General features: G+C 48.2%; 1 pseudogene; it reads right to left on the reverse strand.

The window, feature by feature from the left end:
• Positions 1-6942: 6942 nt before the first annotated feature.
• On the reverse strand, positions 6943-7116 carry LOC130301998 (U2 spliceosomal RNA; annotated as a pseudogene).
• Positions 7117-17912: the final 10796 nt, after the last annotated feature.

The following is a 17912-nucleotide window of genomic DNA, read 5'->3' on the forward strand; positions in this document are numbered from 1 at the left end:
CAATCATAACCAGTACTTCCATTTTTTGTGTTTCCAGATCCCCTCTGCATCATCAGAACCATAGTTTTTCCTATCACATAATACGTAAAGGTAAATTTTACCACGGATCATGCCCAGACATTCCTTCACACTTACTTCAGTTTGATTGAAAATCCTAATATTCCTTACATCCCACAGAACCTCTTTTACACAATTTACTATGAACCATAACACTCTTGCCTTCTCTCTCTCCACTGCACACAAACCAAACATCATCATATTAAAGGATAAGATTTCAATTCCAGTAAGATTTTTAATTAGACCAGACATTTTTCTCCACACAGACTTCGCATAACCACACTCCCAAAACACATGTACATAATTCTCACATCCACCGCAACCATCCCTGGGACACACTTCACTGTCTACCAATCTCCTTCTCCTCTGAAATTCCCTTGTTGGCAGACACCCATGAGCTAACATCCAAGACAAGTCCTTTTGTTTATTTGTCAGTTCCTTGTGACTGACATTTTTCCACACTACCTTACAATCCTTCTCAGACAGACCTCCCACACATTCCACTGTTTCTCTCTGCTCCAACACTTTCATCACCTTCTTACTATCATTCCATTCAGTCACACATTCCAGATTATTTTTCCTGACACACCGCCCTATTCTCTGATAGAACCAAGGAACCTCAAAACTTACAGGTACCCTTAAGTCCCTTTCCATTAGCTTATATTTCAACAACACATTACCAGCCAAATACCTTACCATGCACCCAAACACACATTCCTTCTTACTTACAGCGAGACAAAAACTGACATACTTCACAGCCAGGAACACTTCCACATTCATCATTCCTTTCCCACCATGCATTCTGCTTTTCACCACCTTCCCACGACTCAATTTCTCCATCCTTGAATTCCATAAGAAAACAAAGATCTGCCTGATAATTCTTGCCAGACACCTATCCGGTGGAGGAAACACATAATTAACATAAAGCAAAATAGGAATTATAACAGCTTTAATAACCAGAATCCTTCCCTCAATCGATAAAGTCCTTAAAGACCAGAAGTTTATTTTATTCCCCACCCTCCCCAAAACCCTCTCCCAACTTTCTTTCCCATACAAATCATTATCAAACACCACCCCAAGCACTTCCACACCCCCCTCTCTCACAGGCCACTCGCACAACCCACTCTCTCCCCACCCCTCAAAAAATTTACAACCACTCTTCCCAACATTAAGCTTAAACCCACTCATTAAACAGAAACACTCAATCAATAACTTAGCACGCCTTACCCCTGCCATTGACTTACATACAACAGTAACATCATCCATGTAACCAATCACTCGCATATCCTTCCCATGACTACCAGGTATTTCTATACCCCGCATCACCTTATCTCTCCTAATCATCCCCAACAAAGGCTCAATCATACAAATAAAAAGAATTGGCGACAGGGGACACCCCTGCCGCACTCCAGATTTTATACTCACTTCCCTACTCAGAAAACCATTGACCTGAATCTTACTATAAATGTCCCTATACAAACATTCAATCCACTTCACCATTCTGTCCGGCACATTCATCCTCCTCAAAACCCTAAACAATAAATCATGCACCACCCTATCATACGCTTTTTCAAAATCCACCGTAACAACAGCCACACCTTGCTTCCTAGTTTTACAGTCCCACAATACATCCCTCAGACCTAACAGACATTCAGAAATCCTACGATCAGGCACTGTACACATTTGCTCCTCACCTACCATACAATCAATCACATCCTTTAACCTATTCGCAATAACTTTAGCAATAATTTTGTAATCACAATTCAAGAGCGCTATAGGCCTCCAATTTTTAAGATCCCTCTTATCCCCTTTTTTAAACAATAACACAGTCACACTCTCACTCATACTTTTAGATAACTTCCCTCTCCTAAGTACTTCCTTACACACCTCCCATACATAATCCCCTAACATATCCCAAAACACAAGATAAAATTCCACAGGCAAACCATCACTCCCTGCCACCTTTCCTTTCTTCATCCCATTCACAGCATCCTCCACCTCACTCTTCCTCACATCCTCTTCCATAAAGAACCCATCAATTTCATCCAAACGCTTATCCACATATCCCAAACATTCCTCCTCTAGAGTCACGTCCCGCTCCTTCTCCGTGAATAAATCAGAATAAAACTTCCACACTTCCTCTAACACCTCATCCTTACCAAAGACCTCTACCCCATCATTCGTAAAAACACTCATCATCTCAGTTTTTTTACTGAATGCCTTTTTAAAGAAAAATTTGCTACATTTCTCATCCTTCTCTTTCACTTCAACCCTAGCCTGTGCAATAATCTTCCTTCCATTCCTCTCCAGACACTCATTCACACTTCCACGAGCTTCCTCAATCTCCTTCTCAACACTCATCCCCAAACGCCTCAATTCATACAAATACTCTAACCTTCTTTGCCATCTCTCATACTCTTCTCTATCTTTCCTCCCTTTCTCACACCCTTTTTTAATAAAAAACCTTTTAGTCTCTAACTTCACCCACTCCCACCACTCAACCACACTATAAAATGCATCCTTCCTCAACACCCATCCATCAAAACGCTCCCTATATTCTTGTAATACACATTCATTATCCAATAAAGACACATTCAACTTCCAAACACCCTTTCCATACTCACTTAGACCACCACCTTTTACCACACACTCAATCCAGGCATGATCCGTGAACGGTAACCTCCTCCGTCTGAAATTAGAAACAGACATTAGTTTTGAGACAAAAATGAAATCAATACGCGAACTTGTATTGTTAGAAAAATATGTATAACCGATAGTACCATCATTATGGGCAACAAAGGAATCCTTTAACCCAAATAAATTTACAATCTCTTTAAGCTGCTTACTAGTACTGTCTAAACCAGACCCACCACCCACCGTAGTACTACTCCTATCCCCCTCTGTTATTATACAATTGAAATCCCCTATAAGGAACACATCATCCCTCCCACTCAAAAAGAAATATAATTTCTCAAACACCTCCCCTCTTTCCTTCCTCCCAGTTGGAGCATAAACATTAATTACTTTATATGTGAAACCCCTGAAAATAAAATGCACTAATAATACCCTACCCGGAACAATATGGACAACTTTTTTAACAACAAACTCATTACTTTTGAACAAAATCCCCACCCCCGAATTACGTTCCATTGAACCAGACCATACCGATTGCCCATAAGGCCAGGAGATATTTGGCTCCCCATCCAAGCAGCACTCCTGGAGACCTAGAACATCAAAAGAATATCTAGAAAGTAAATCAAAAATGGCGGATCTCCTTTCTAAAGATCTAATACTGCGGACATTTAGAGAACCAATTGTTAAACTCATTCAAACATTTGAAGGAAAAAAAGGAAATACAAAATCAAGCATTATCAAAAGGAGGCCTAGCCTTTCCCCGACCTCTACCCTTATTTTTTGCCTCCCCTTCCTTAAACTTAAGAGTCTTTGTCAATTTTTTGACTGAACATTCCTCCAAATAACCTGTGCCCAGGGAGGATAAAGAGGAGTCAGAATCAATCTGACATGACGACCCTCCACCTGCCTCCTCCCTTCCCGGGCTAGGAAAGTCCTCAATCCTTTGACTCTGAGGAGTCGGACAGTCATCCTCCGATTCTTCCACCGGCATCTTTCTCTTCAAGGATTCTTTGTCCACAGTCATCTCCTCTGGCGGATCAGAGGCCTCCGAAACAGATGCCCCCGAAACAGACTCCGCCTTCTCCCCCTCTGCCACCAAAGCATCCGGAACAGACCTAGAAATGGAAGGAAAAACAGGGGCAGACTCTGCTTCACTTGTCAGCACGCTAACCTCTGCATCGCCTGCCCTGGCAGCATTGGAGTCCTCAGGAACTGTCCCACCTCGAAGAGCCATTGCATATGATCGGGGTGCCCCGGACTGGTAAGTGGGGCAACTCCTAGCCAGGTGATCCGAAGAACCACAGAAATGACACTTGCGTTTCTCGGGACAGTCTGCAGTGCGGTGATCAGGCTTGTGGCAGTTCCTGCAAACCTGCCCGGTTGTACAGTTCTCTCTGGTATGACCAAAGCAAAAACAGTCCCGGCAAAAACTTGGCATCCCCGGGTAGTGCAGAAACCCCCTGTTGTTCCCTATCGCAAAGTTCTGCGGGGGGTGACAAAAACCTTCAGCACCACCCTCGGGGGCAGGCCTAAACTCCACCCAAAAACGTCTCATGCCTGTGAAAGTCCCCAGGATGTTATTTTTCCTCTCCGCACCAGAAACAGACACACAATACCTTCTTAGAAAGGTCTGGATCTCCTCATCCCGCACAAAAGGGTTGTACATATGCACTACCACTGGAACTTTCTTAGGCCGAGCCTCGCAGGAAATGAATCGGATCCCTTGTAGGTCAGGGTGAGAAGCATTCTCCTTACTCCGGTAGAGACAGGTACGGAGATCATCCAGGTTGTAGAAGGTCACGTCAAAGAATCCTTGGCTGGGAAAGACCTGGACACAGAAGATGGAAGCATGCGGCATCCTCAGCACTCCTTCCACGACCTTCTGCTGGACATGCAAAATCCCGTAGGCACTCCTCTTTTCCTCCTCGATAAACAGCCGTACTGTATTAGGAGCGTTCGGCGCATTAGCCATCCTCTCCGGCAGACCCGTCCTCCGATGATCACCTTCCCGTTATCCTGGGACTAAGCCCTCTCCCCAATAGCAGCAGGTGGGTGAAGCCCAGGCAATAAACCTGGGCGATCCCACAAGGCCGAGGAGAGGGGTACCCGAATACCTTAGGGCAAGACACTTGATCTTAGCCAAAAGGCCGAGAAGCGATAACCGTGAAAGGGGCGGGCCCAACAAGGTGCCCTTCATGGGCACTATCACTGCTTGCTGTCAGGGAGGCTGCCAGACAATTTTCCATGCACACTCTGGGCTGGGGGGCAGTCAACCACCAGTACACACAGCAGAACCTAAACCCATACCATTATTGCTAAGCAGCAAGACAGGGGCCCATTGCACTCCCACGGGGCCTTTTTAAATGCAATCCATAACCCGGATTTGCCAGGAACCCTTCTTACTCCTCCTACTTGCATGTGACACTGGGCTTAGGATCTGCATAGGAAACACACACACAAGCACACACCTACCTTTGTTGCCTGCAGATGCCTCCTTGGCTGTCCCCAAACGGTATCAAACCAACACCCACGGGAAGCTGTAAGCATAGAGGACATGCCTGCACCCCATTGGACTTACCTGTGTGGGTTAAATCCGGGTTATTTGACAACCTATGGCGGTGATGGTTCTGCTCAGGCAGAGCAGTGCTGATGCTCCTCATAAAGCTGTCGCTGCTGTGAAGGTTCTAGGTGACATCACAAATCCCTATGGTTACATACACAACAAAGCTGGGTTGTTGTTGTTTACACTCTGCAAGGCCTGTGGAAGTGAGTGACATCATAGCACTGTAGTTCTGAGGGTTCTAGATGGATGCAACAATCTCCTGTTGCTTCTATGAAGGCCATAATAGACGACATCACCAAACAGCTCCATAGTCACATACACAGCAAAGGAGAGATGTTGTTTACACCTAGTGATGTCAGTGGTATTGAGTGACATCACAGCACAGTGCTAAGGCTCCTGGGCCTGGACACAGCAGCGGCTGCAATATCTCAACGGAGAATACGTTTATATATATGTGTGTGTGTGCGCGTATATATATATATATATATATATATATATATATATATATATATATTTCTCCGCCGAAATCACTTTTAAACCCATTTCCACCTTTTTTTCCCTTCTCTTCCTCTTACTTTTTTTTCACGTTTTTTTACGTTTTTCTCCTTTTCGCCTCTTTTCTGGGCGTATTATTCTTCTTTTTCTTCTTTTTTTTCGTCTAATGCATACCCCATCAGTGCAGCAATGCTTATTCAATACCGCCAGCAGATGGAGACACTGGGGGATAATTTTCTAAGGATTTATACTGATTTTTCCTGTCTGAATTTGTCGCACAGAAAGTTGCAGGCCAAATATGTGTGACATTTCTGCGACTTTAGCTTCTAGAGCATTTTTACAACATTATACATAGGTGCTGAATACATAAAAAGCGACTGTTCAGCGACAGACAAGTCGCATCGGCTGAAAGTAGGCCAGAATGTCAGTCCATGTTGGAGCAGGTTTAGATACAGTCTAAAGCATAGATCTCAAAGTCTGTGCACAGAATTTAGCAAGGGCCTCGCACCTTCTGATGCATCAGGTAGGTGCACAATAGCATAGCCTAACCCTCTGTACTTTGGTCTATATTGATGCGGGACATAGACAGCCAGCTGATGACCAATCCATTAGTGCAATGGATGGCTGGAAGCATTTGTCTTTGCCTTTGCAATACCACAGAAGCAATGCATGGTCAATGTACAGCAATGACACACCTGTGTGAACAGCCAGGAGACCCCCCCCCCCCATGTTATGATACATAGTTACATAGTTAGTACGGTCGAAAAAAGACATATGTCCATCAAGTTCAACCAGGGAATTAAGGGGTAGGGGTGTGGCGCGATATTGGGGAAGGGATGAGATTTTATATTTCTTCATAAGCATTAATCTTATTTTGTCAATTAGGAACATTCAGCACCCACCCGCTATCAAGGCAGCTGCCTATCATGTCATGCCCTACCTGCACAGGTGTGCTGGCTACTCAAATGATCCAATTAAGGAGGCCATTTAGTCAGCAGCAGCAGAAGTCCTGTGCCTGGACGCTCCAACAGCGGCCAGACACAAGCAGAAGCAGAAGCAGCAGAAGCAGCAGCAGCACCACCTTTTGTTTTTTGGCTGCAGCAGCAGCAGCAAGGCCCACAGGGCTGGCTAGCTGGCTAGCCAGCAAGCAGGTAGCAATGAAAGTAGGAATCTTTCTTTTTAACCCTGTAAGGGGGTGGTGCACTGTACCCGAAGATACTGCCATATCGGGTCAATGCATAGGGCGACGGAAGCAAGCTTCGAAATCGGCCCCCGTTCTCAAAAATCCATTTTATATATGGTCCCCAGATAGGGGACGTATCAGATATTAAACTGATAAGAACAGATTTTTTGATTGAAAGAGCTTTATTTTCCGTTCAGTCATTACAAGTCGTACAATAAATTACAGTCACACAAAGCATGATAGTACAATACACAGCAAAGGTTCCCTAAGCTATACATCGCACACCATGCTACTCTAACATTCAGCTCCATCCTGCAATAGAAAAGCACAAGAGATCAAACAAAAACCAAATAATACAATCTGTGATCGGGGTAGGGGTGTGGGCGACTATGTGGGGGTAGGGAGGGGGCGGATCACAGGGCCAAACTGTTGGGCTGTATCTTCAGGGAGACATGGGAGAAGGAGAGGGGTCTTCACTCCTCTTCTTCCTCATCAACGGCCGAGCTGTCCAAGATGGAATAGTCTCTAAGCAGGTTCTTGATGAACCTGCGGCAGTCCCGGACGGACATGTTTTCCCTGTTGATCACGAGGCGGTTCCTGGCAAGCCACACTGCGTCCTTAAAACAGTTCATAAGGCGCCAGGCCTCCTGGATGGCCTCCACGTCGTGGGTCCCAGGGAACAGGCCGTAAAGCACCGAATGGTACGATAGGCAGCTCCTGGGCACTGAGTCTCTGAGTTCCTGTTCTAGGGCGTCCAACAGACCCTGTGCAAAGGGGCACTGCCAAAACACGTGGAAAGATGTTTCCTCCACGTAGGGGCAACGGGGGACAGTACCGGGTCTTGCACAGGTTGCGGGCATGCATGAATGACCTGAGAGAGAGACCTCCCATGACGGCCATCCACGACAAGTCCTTGTGTCCATTGGTAAGCCGCTTTGAGGCCACATTGTTCCAAACTGTCTCTGCAGTGGCTGCGGGGAGTCCCGGAACCAGCTCGGTCGAGTCCTTAGCTCGGATGAGCTTGTGGATTGTCTTTGGCTTCCATAGGTCTGGTTTCAGTCCTTCCAGCTGGTGCTCCCTCACAAACCGGACAACATCCCCATAGAACCAGGGAGTGTTCCAGTTGTAAGGGATGGAGCTGTCCCACTTGTCCCAGCCCAGCTGTCTCCAGAGGGGCATGAGAAGCAAGCGAGACATGGACCTGCCCGCTGAGCCAGTCTTTTCTACAAGAGTCCGCTGCACCGTGACACATGCAAAGGAGGCCCTCAGCAGAGCGGGGATGTCGGGTATTCCCTTCCCACCCTTGCGGGGTTCCTTGTACATCACGGTCCTCTTTACTCTGTCCATTTTGCCCCAGACGAAGCCAAACACTGTCCGGGTGATGGCCTTGCAAACGGTGGTATGGGGAGGCCAGGCCTGTGCGGTATATTGGAGCACAGGCAAAACTTCACTCCGCAGGACAAGTGCCTTGCCTTCCATCGTGAGCTTTCTGGAGCTCCACAGTCCGATCTTTGAGTTTATCCTTCCTAGTCGGTCTTGCCAAGACTTAAGGGCCGCTCCTTCCTTCCCGAACCAGACTCCAAGAATTTGAATGAAGTCCGGCTTAACGGCAAAGGGGAAGGGGGCGGAAGAAGCCAGGTGCCATTCCCCGAAGAGCATGGCCTCCGACTTCCCGCAGTTGACTTTTGCCCCCGAAGCTCTGCCGAAGTCCTCGCAGGTCTGGACGAGTGCAGTCACCGAACGCTGGTCAGCGCAGAAGACGGTCACGTCGTCCATGTAGAGCGAGCACTTGACCTCGTGGCGATCTGGTCCTGGTGCGGTGATCCCTCTGATCTCTCCATTCTGCCGGATAGTCTCAGCGAAGAGCTCTATAACACAAACAAAAAGGAGAGGTGAAAGAGGGCAGCCTTGTCTAACCCCTGAAAGAATAGGAAAGGGGTCAGTCTTCCAGCCGTTCACCAACACCGTGCTGTAAATGTCAAAATACATAACGTTAACAAAAGAGCAAAACATCTTCCCCAGACCCAGCCTGCGCAAAACCCTGTCCATGAATGCGTGGGAGACACGGTCGAACGCCTTCTCCTGATCTAAGCTGACCAGGGCGGCGCGGCCCCCGCGGTCCTGGATGTAATGGACCGTGTCTCTCACAAGGGCAAGGCTGTCGGCAATCCTGCGGCCAGGAATGCTGCAGGTCTGGTCCGGATGGACGATCTGCCCCATGACAGGTTTCAGCCTGTTGGCCAGCACCTTGGCGAGGATCTTGTAGTCCACGTTCAGGAGAGAGATGGGACGCCAGTTTTTCAGGTCACATCTCTCCCCCTTCCGCTTATACAAGATCGTGATCATCCCTTCCCTCAACGACGGAGGCATTCTGCCCCCCACCACCATCTCCTCGTACACCTCCAACAGGTCCGGACAGATCAGGTCACCCAGCGCTACGTAGAGCTCGGCCGGGAGACCGTCACTGCCCGGGGTCCTGCCGGGCTTAAAGGATTTAGCGGCAGAGAGCAGCTCCCCCACCGTCAAGGGATCGTCCATAGCCGCCGCACCTGCGGGATCAACAACGTTAGTGACACCTGACAGGAACCTCTCGGCGGCTTCGGGGTCGGATGACTTGGGGGCGTAGAGGTTGCTGTAGAAGTCGTGGACGACCCCCATCACTTCCTCCTTGCCGCTCCTCATGTGTCCGGTCTCATCTCGTAGCTCAGTCAGGGGCGTGTGGCCGGCATGGAGCTTCCTGAAAAAGAAAGAGTTACATTTCTCACCCTTCTCCAGGTTCTCCACCTTGGAACGAAAGACGATTCGCTTGGATTCCTCCTCAAAGTGCCTTTTCAAGCTCTTTTTGGTCTCCTCCAGCTCCTCCCTGACGTCCCAGCCACACTGAAGCAGGTCCTGCAGGGACCGCAGCTCGCGCTGCAGTTTCCTCAAGTCCCACTTCTTCGCACACGCCTGTTGTCTGCCTTTTGCCTGAAAGAAACAACGGAATTCGACTTTAACATATTCCCACCAATCGCTGATGCACTTGAACAGACATTTGTCATTTCGCCATACAAGGTAAGCATCCCTAAGTTCCTCCATGACCTCCCTCTGCTCCAACAGGGCACAATTCAACTTCCAGGAGCCCGGGCCAGGTGGGAATCCATGGCCCAGAGTCCCCCGGAATCGAATGGCCCTGTGGTCAGAGAAGAAGCAGGGGACCATAGAGTACGACACCTTTCTGACTGCTCTCGAAGTGAAGATGAAGTCTATCCGAGAACGGAGCGAGCCATCGGGGCGGCTCCACGTATAGTTTACGGAGCCGTTCCCGATGGACCCGACAACGTCCTGCAAGGATGCCTCCGTCACCATCTCAATCAGCAGTTTAGACGTCACGTCCAGGTTGGCGGATGTGCCAGAACTGCGCCCGTCCACCTCAATGGGGCAGTTGAAGTCACCACCCAACACTACTGCTCTAGTGGTGGCGAGTTCAGCCCGCAGGGCCTGGAGAACCTCCAGTCGGACATCCCTCTCAGGGGAGGCATACACGTTGATGAGCCGCACGGGCTCACCCGCCCAGGAACCGTCTGCGACAAGAAGTCTGCCACAGACGAGCTCCCGGACGGAATCAAGTGCAAAGTTACCTCCCCCGATCAGGATGGCCACCCCCGCAGACCTATTGTCGCCCCCACCAGACCAGTAGGAAGGGCCGTGAGGCCACTGCCTGGCCAGATGGTTGTAAGACCTAGAAGCAGACAAAGCACATTCCTGCAACATGTAAACATCACACCTCTGGGAATCTAAGAACGTAAGAACAGTCTGGAATCTAAACCAAGCTCTAATACTCCTCACATTAATGCAGAAGATGTTGAGATCAGCCATGGGAATAAAAAAGAGAGGTTAGTTCTGATACTAGTTACCAGTCTGGTCGGACGGGTCCTCTTCTCTGGCGCCTGTCGGCTCGTGTGGCTTCTCGTAGCGCCCTTCCAAGAACTCGTCGTAGACCGTGTTGGACGGAGTGTCCAGGATTTTCTTAACCTCTGGGTCCTGCAGCAGCTCCTCCATAGATTGAGCTTGGACTGGCTCTGCTTGGACCTGCTCCACTTGGGCCTGCTCCATCACCTCCTCTCCTTCTGAAGCCTCAGGGCTCTCGCAGACCTGCTCCATCTCCTCCTCCTCATCTGAAGCTTGAGGGGTTTCGCAGGTCTCGATTATCTTTCTTTTGTGGGACTCTTCTGATACGTTGTCCCTTCCTTTCCTCTTCCTCTGTATGGTACCTGGGGGAGGAAGCACAGGAAAGTCCTCCGAAGGGCGGGCACCAGCAGCTGGAGGGGGGTTAGGTGCTGCTGGGCCAGGAGAGAAAGGAGGCTGGGTGGGGCGGGGGGCAGGAGAGAGTGCCCGGGCAGGGGAGGACGGGGCAGGGGTGGGCCGGGCAGGGGAGGACGGGGCAGGGGTGGGCCGGGCAGGGGAGGACGGGGCAGGGGTGGGCCGGGGTGGGGTACGGGGGGCAGGGGTGGGCCGGGGTGGGGTACGGGGGGCAGGGGTGGGGCGGGATGGGGCAGGAGGGGTGGGGGTGGGACGGGATGGGGCAGGAGGGGCAGGGGTGGGACGGGATGGGGCAGGAGGGGCAGGGGTGGGACGGGATGGGGCAGGGGTGGGACGGGATGGGGCAGGGGTGGGGCGGGATGGGGCAGGAGATGGGGCGGGAGGGGCAGGGGATGGGGCGGGAGGTGCAGGGGAGGGGCGGGACGGGGCAGGGGTGGTGGCTTTCGCCTTCTTACCCTCCTTGGTCGGCTTGGCCATCCGTGGTGTTGGCTCCGGAGCTGGGGCTGGCTTCGGTGCTCTCGCTGCCACAGATGCCCATGTTCTCTCCCTCTGGGGGCAGTCCTTGTAGCTGTGGGCTGCCAGTCCGCAGAGGTTGCAGGTCTTGCTCTTGGGGCAGTCCTTGGTCGTGTGACCTGTCACACGGCAATACCTGCAGGCATCCTCCGTACAGTCCTTGCCCTCGTGGCCCATCTTGCCACATCTCCTGCAGGTCTGCGGCATGTCCGGGTAGAAGATAAGTCCTGTGGAGTTGCCCAAGGAAAATGTCGTTGGCAGGTGCTGTAGTCCGTCTGGAGAAGCAGGGTTCTTGTTGAGTCTGACGACCACAGACCACTTGCAGGTCCAGTATCCGAGTGAGTTCAGGATGCGGGTGGGCTCCCTCACCACGGTGCAGAAGCGCTTCAGGAAGGTCGAGATGTCCGTGCCTGGGGTGTGTGGGTTCCGCATTGAGACCGTCACCCGCCTCTCCTCTCTTTGAATAAGGCAGTTGCCCACAAAGCGAGAGAAAGGGGATTCGGGACTCGCCGCTTTCACCACCTCCCAGTATCTTCTACAGGTCCCAATGGTGGCAAAGGTGATGTAGAAGATTCCCGAAAAGAAGGTTGCTATTCCCAGGGTGTCAGCCGTGGGGAAGCCTTGATCCGCCAGCATCTTCTTGCAGAACACGTCGTGGGACATGTCCGGCACCCTTCCGTCCACGGGCTTGAGCTTCAAGGCAACAGTCTGCCTCATCCAGGGCTCCAGGGTTGGAGCTTCCAGGTTAGGAATTCTGCCGCCCTTCTGCCTTGCCGTGGTGGAGGTTGAAGCTTGCTGTGGTTGGGGCTGGACCTCCAGGCCTTGCCCTGCAGCCTCCTGGGTGGACTTGCTGGTTGAGGCCATGGCTTCTTCCAGCAGGCTCTTTTCCGCTTCCTTGCTTGCTTGTGGAGAGAGGCTTCGCAAAGTCTTCTTTCCCGGGTGGGAGGAGCTATGCAGATCCGGTCCCGGTGGGAGGAGCTATGCAAATCCTTCTCCAGAGGCAGCGAGTTTCTTCGAAAAGATTCTGCGCCGCCTTCCTCTTCGCCGCTGTTCCGGAATTCACCGCCGATTCCCTTCTTCCAGGTTCTTCGTCGGCTTCTTCCGGAGCTGCAGTCTTCAAGATCTTCTCCTTCTTCAGATGTTCCGAGGCAGGCAGGAGACGATCTTCAGGTGGTATGCTCTAGAGAAATGCGGTTCTAATAAGAACGAAAAGTACTGCAATCGTACTACGCAAAATCTCTACCACAATGCTTGGAGTTCTTCAGACCGTAGCGATCATGGTATCTCCCCTGCCTGATAAGAACAGATTTTTTTTTTTTTTTTTTTATTGAAAAGGAAATATACAATACATAACCAAGTAAATCATTCAAAAAATTACATATTCATCTGAAAACACATGAATAACACATATTTGACATATACAATATATACAGGAAGCATGTCTTTACATGTACATATAACAAAAAGCTTTCCCTTCATGACTTTCCCTCAGAAAAAATAAATTGCAGCGGATTCTGTCCCTCCAACTGTCCCTTCATATCAGGATATAATCTGTAAGAAAAGAAAAAGAAAGACAAATAAGAATACAATCATAACCAGTACTTCCATTTTTTGTGTTTCCAGATCCCCTCTGCATCATCAGAACCATAGTTTTTCCTATCACATAATACGTAAAGGTAAATTTTACCACGGATCATGCCCAGACATTCCTTCACACTTACTTCAGTTTGATTGAAAATCCTAATATTCCTTACATCCCACAGAACCTCTTTTACACAATTTACTATGAACCATAACACTCTTGCCTTCTCTCTCTCCACTGCACACAAACCAAACATCATCATATTAAAGGATAAGATTTCAATTCCAGTAAGATTTTTAATTAGACCAGACATTTTTCTCCACACAGACTTCGCATAACCACACTCCCAAAACACATGTACATAATTCTCACATCCACCGCAACCATCCCTGGGACACACTTCACTGTCTACCAATCTCCTTCTCCTCTGAAATTCCCTTGTTGGCAGACACCCATGAGCTAACATCCAAGACAAGTCCTTTTGTTTATTTGTCAGTTCCTTGTGACTGACATTTTTCCACACTACCTTACAATCCTTCTCAGACAGACCTCCCACACATTCCACTGTTTCTCTCTGCTCCAACACTTTCATCACCTTCTTACTATCATTCCATTCAGTCACACATTCCAGATTATTTTTCCTGACACACCGCCCTATTCTCTGATAGAACCAAGGAACCTCAAAACTTACAGGTACCCTTAAGTCCCTTTCCATTAGCTTATATTTCAACAACACATTACCAGCCAAATACCTTACCATGCACCCAAACACACATTCCTTCTTACTTACAGCGAGACAAAAACTGACATACTTCACAGCCAGGAACACTTCCACATTCATCATTCCTTTCCCACCATGCATTCTGCTTTTCACCACCTTCCCACGACTCAATTTCTCCATCCTTGAATTCCATAAGAAAACAAAGATCTGCCTGATAATTCTTGCCAGACACCTATCCGGTGGAGGAAACACATAATTAACATAAAGCAAAATAGGAATTATAACAGCTTTAATAACCAGAATCCTTCCCTCAATCGATAAAGTCCTTAAAGACCAGAAGTTTATTTTATTCCCCACCCTCCCCAAAACCCTCTCCCAACTTTCTTTCCCATACAAATCATTATCAAACACCACCCCAAGCACTTCCACACCCCCCTCTCTCACAGGCCACTCGCACAACCCACTCTCTCCCCACCCCTCAAAAAATTTACAACCACTCTTCCCAACATTAAGCTTAAACCCACTCATTAAACAGAAACACTCAATCAATAACTTAGCACGCCTTACCCCTGCCATTGACTTACATACAACAGTAACATCATCCATGTAACCAATCACTCGCATATCCTTCCCATGACTACCAGGTATTTCTATACCCCGCATCACCTTATCTCTCCTAATCATCCCCAACAAAGGCTCAATCATACAAATAAAAAGAATTGGCGACAGGGGACACCCCTGCCGCACTCCAGATTTTATACTCACTTCCCTACTCAGAAAACCATTGACCTGAATCTTACTATAAATGTCCCTATACAAACATTCAATCCACTTCACCATTCTGTCCGGCACATTCATCCTCCTCAAAACCCTAAACAATAAATCATGCACCACCCTATCATACGCTTTTTCAAAATCCACCGTAACAACAGCCACACCTTGCTTCCTAGTTTTACAGTCCCACAATACATCCCTCAGACCTAACAGACATTCAGAAATCCTACGATCAGGCACTGTACACATTTGCTCCTCACCTACCATACAATCAATCACATCCTTTAACCTATTCGCAATAACTTTAGCAATAATTTTGTAATCACAATTCAAGAGCGCTATAGGCCTCCAATTTTTAAGATCCCTCTTATCCCCTTTTTTAAACAATAACACAGTCACACTCTCACTCATACTTTTAGATAACTTCCCTCTCCTAAGTACTTCCTTACACACCTCCCATACATAATCCCCTAACATATCCCAAAACACAAGATAAAATTCCACAGGCAAACCATCACTCCCTGCCACCTTTCCTTTCTTCATCCCATTCACAGCATCCTCCACCTCACTCTTCCTCACATCCTCTTCCATAAAGAACCCATCAATTTCATCCAAACGCTTATCCACATATCCCAAACATTCCTCCTCTAGAGTCACGTCCCGCTCCTTCTCCGTGAATAAATCAGAATAAAACTTCCACACTTCCTCTAACACCTCATCCTTACCAAAGACCTCTACCCCATCATTCGTAAAAACACTCATCATCTCAGTTTTTTTACTGAATGCCTTTTTAAAGAAAAATTTGCTACATTTCTCATCCTTCTCTTTCACTTCAACCCTAGCCTGTGCAATAATCTTCCTTCCATTCCTCTCCAGACACTCATTCACACTTCCACGAGCTTCCTCAATCTCCTTCTCAACACTCATCCCCAAACGCCTCAATTCATACAAATACTCTAACCTTCTTTGCCATCTCTCATACTCTTCTCTATCTTTCCTCCCTTTCTCACACCCTTTTTTAATAAAAAACCTTTTAGTCTCTAACTTCACCCACTCCCACCACTCAACCACACTATAAAATGCATCCTTCCTCAACACCCATCCATCAAAACGCTCCCTATATTCTTGTAATACACATTCATTATCCAATAAAGACACATTCAACTTCCAAACACCCTTTCCATACTCACTTAGACCACCACCTTTTACCACACACTCAATCCAGGCATGATCCGTGAACGGTAACCTCCTCCGTCTGAAATTAGAAACAGACATTAGTTTTGAGACAAAAATGAAATCAATACGCGAACTTGTATTGTTAGAAAAATATGTATAACCGATAGTACCATCATTATGGGCAACAAAGGAATCCTTTAACCCAAATAAATTTACAATCTCTTTAAGCTGCTTACTAGTACTGTCTAAACCAGACCCACCACCCACCGTAGTACTACTCCTATCCCCCTCTGTTATTATACAATTGAAATCCCCTATAAGGAACACATCATCCCTCCCACTCAAAAAGAAATATAATTTCTCAAACACCTCCCCTCTTTCCTTCCTCCCAGTTGGAGCATAAACATTAATTACTTTATATGTGAAACCCCTGAAAATAAAATGCACTAATAATACCCTACCCGGAACAATATGGACAACTTTTTTAACAACAAACTCATTACTTTTGAACAAAATCCCCACCCCCGAATTACGTTCCATTGAACCAGACCATACCGATTGCCCATAAGGCCAGGAGATATTTGGCTCCCCATCCAAGCAGCACTCCTGGAGACCTAGAACATCAAAAGAATATCTAGAAAGTAAATCAAAAATGGCGGATCTCCTTTCTAAAGATCTAATACTGCGGACATTTAGAGAACCAATTGTTAAACTCATTCAAACATTTGAAGGAAAAAAAGGAAATACAAAATCAAGCATTATCAAAAGGAGGCCTAGCCTTTCCCCGACCTCTACCCTTATTTTTTGCCTCCCCTTCCTTAAACTTAAGAGTCTTTGTCAATTTTTTGACTGAACATTCCTCCAAATAACCTGTGCCCAGGGAGGATAAAGAGGAGTCAGAATCAATCTGACATGACGACCCTCCACCTGCCTCCTCCCTTCCCGGGCTAGGAAAGTCCTCAATCCTTTGACTCTGAGGAGTCGGACAGTCATCCTCCGATTCTTCCACCGGCATCTTTCTCTTCAAGGATTCTTTGTCCACAGTCATCTCCTCTGGCGGATCAGAGGCCTCCGAAACAGATGCCCCCGAAACAGACTCCGCCTTCTCCCCCTCTGCCACCAAAGCATCCGGAACAGACCTAGAAATGGAAGGAAAAACAGGGGCAGACTCTGCTTCACTTGTCAGCACGCTAACCTCTGCATCGCCTGCCCTGGCAGCATTGGAGTCCTCAGGAACTGTCCCACCTCGAAGAGCCATTGCATATGATCGGGGTGCCCCGGACTGGTAAGTGGGGCAACTCCTAGCCAGGTGATCCGAAGAACCACAGAAATGACACTTGCGTTTCTCGGGACAGTCTGCAGTGCGGTGATCAGGCTTGTGGCAGTTCCTGCAAACCTGCCCGGTTGTACAGTTCTCTCTGGTATGACCAAAGCAAAAACAGTCCCGGCAAAAACTTGGCATCCCCGGGTAGTGCAGAAACCCCCTGTTGTTCCCTATCGCAAAGTTCTGCGGGGGGTGACAAAAACCTTCAGCACCACCCTCGGGGGCAGGCCTAAACTCCACCCAAAAACGTCTCATGCCTGTGAAAGTCCCCAGGATGTTATTTTTCCTCTCCGCACCAGAAACAGACACACAATACCTTCTTAGAAAGGTCTGGATCTCCTCATCCCGCACAAAAGGGTTGTACATATGCACTACCACTGGAACTTTCTTAGGCCGAGCCTCGCAGGAAATGAATCGGATCCCTTGTAGGTCAGGGTGAGAAGCATTCTCCTTACTCCGGTAGAGACAGGTACGGAGATCATCCAGGTTGTAGAAGGTCACGTCAAAGAATCCTTGGCTGGGAAAGACCTGGACACAGAAGATGGAAGCATGCGGCATCCTCAGCACTCCTTCCACGACCTTCTGCTG

This window comes from Hyla sarda, unplaced genomic scaffold (genome assembly GCF_029499605.1).
Source record: "Hyla sarda isolate aHylSar1 unplaced genomic scaffold, aHylSar1.hap1 scaffold_1146, whole genome shotgun sequence".
Lineage (NCBI taxonomy): Eukaryota > Metazoa > Chordata > Amphibia > Anura > Hylidae > Hyla > Hyla sarda.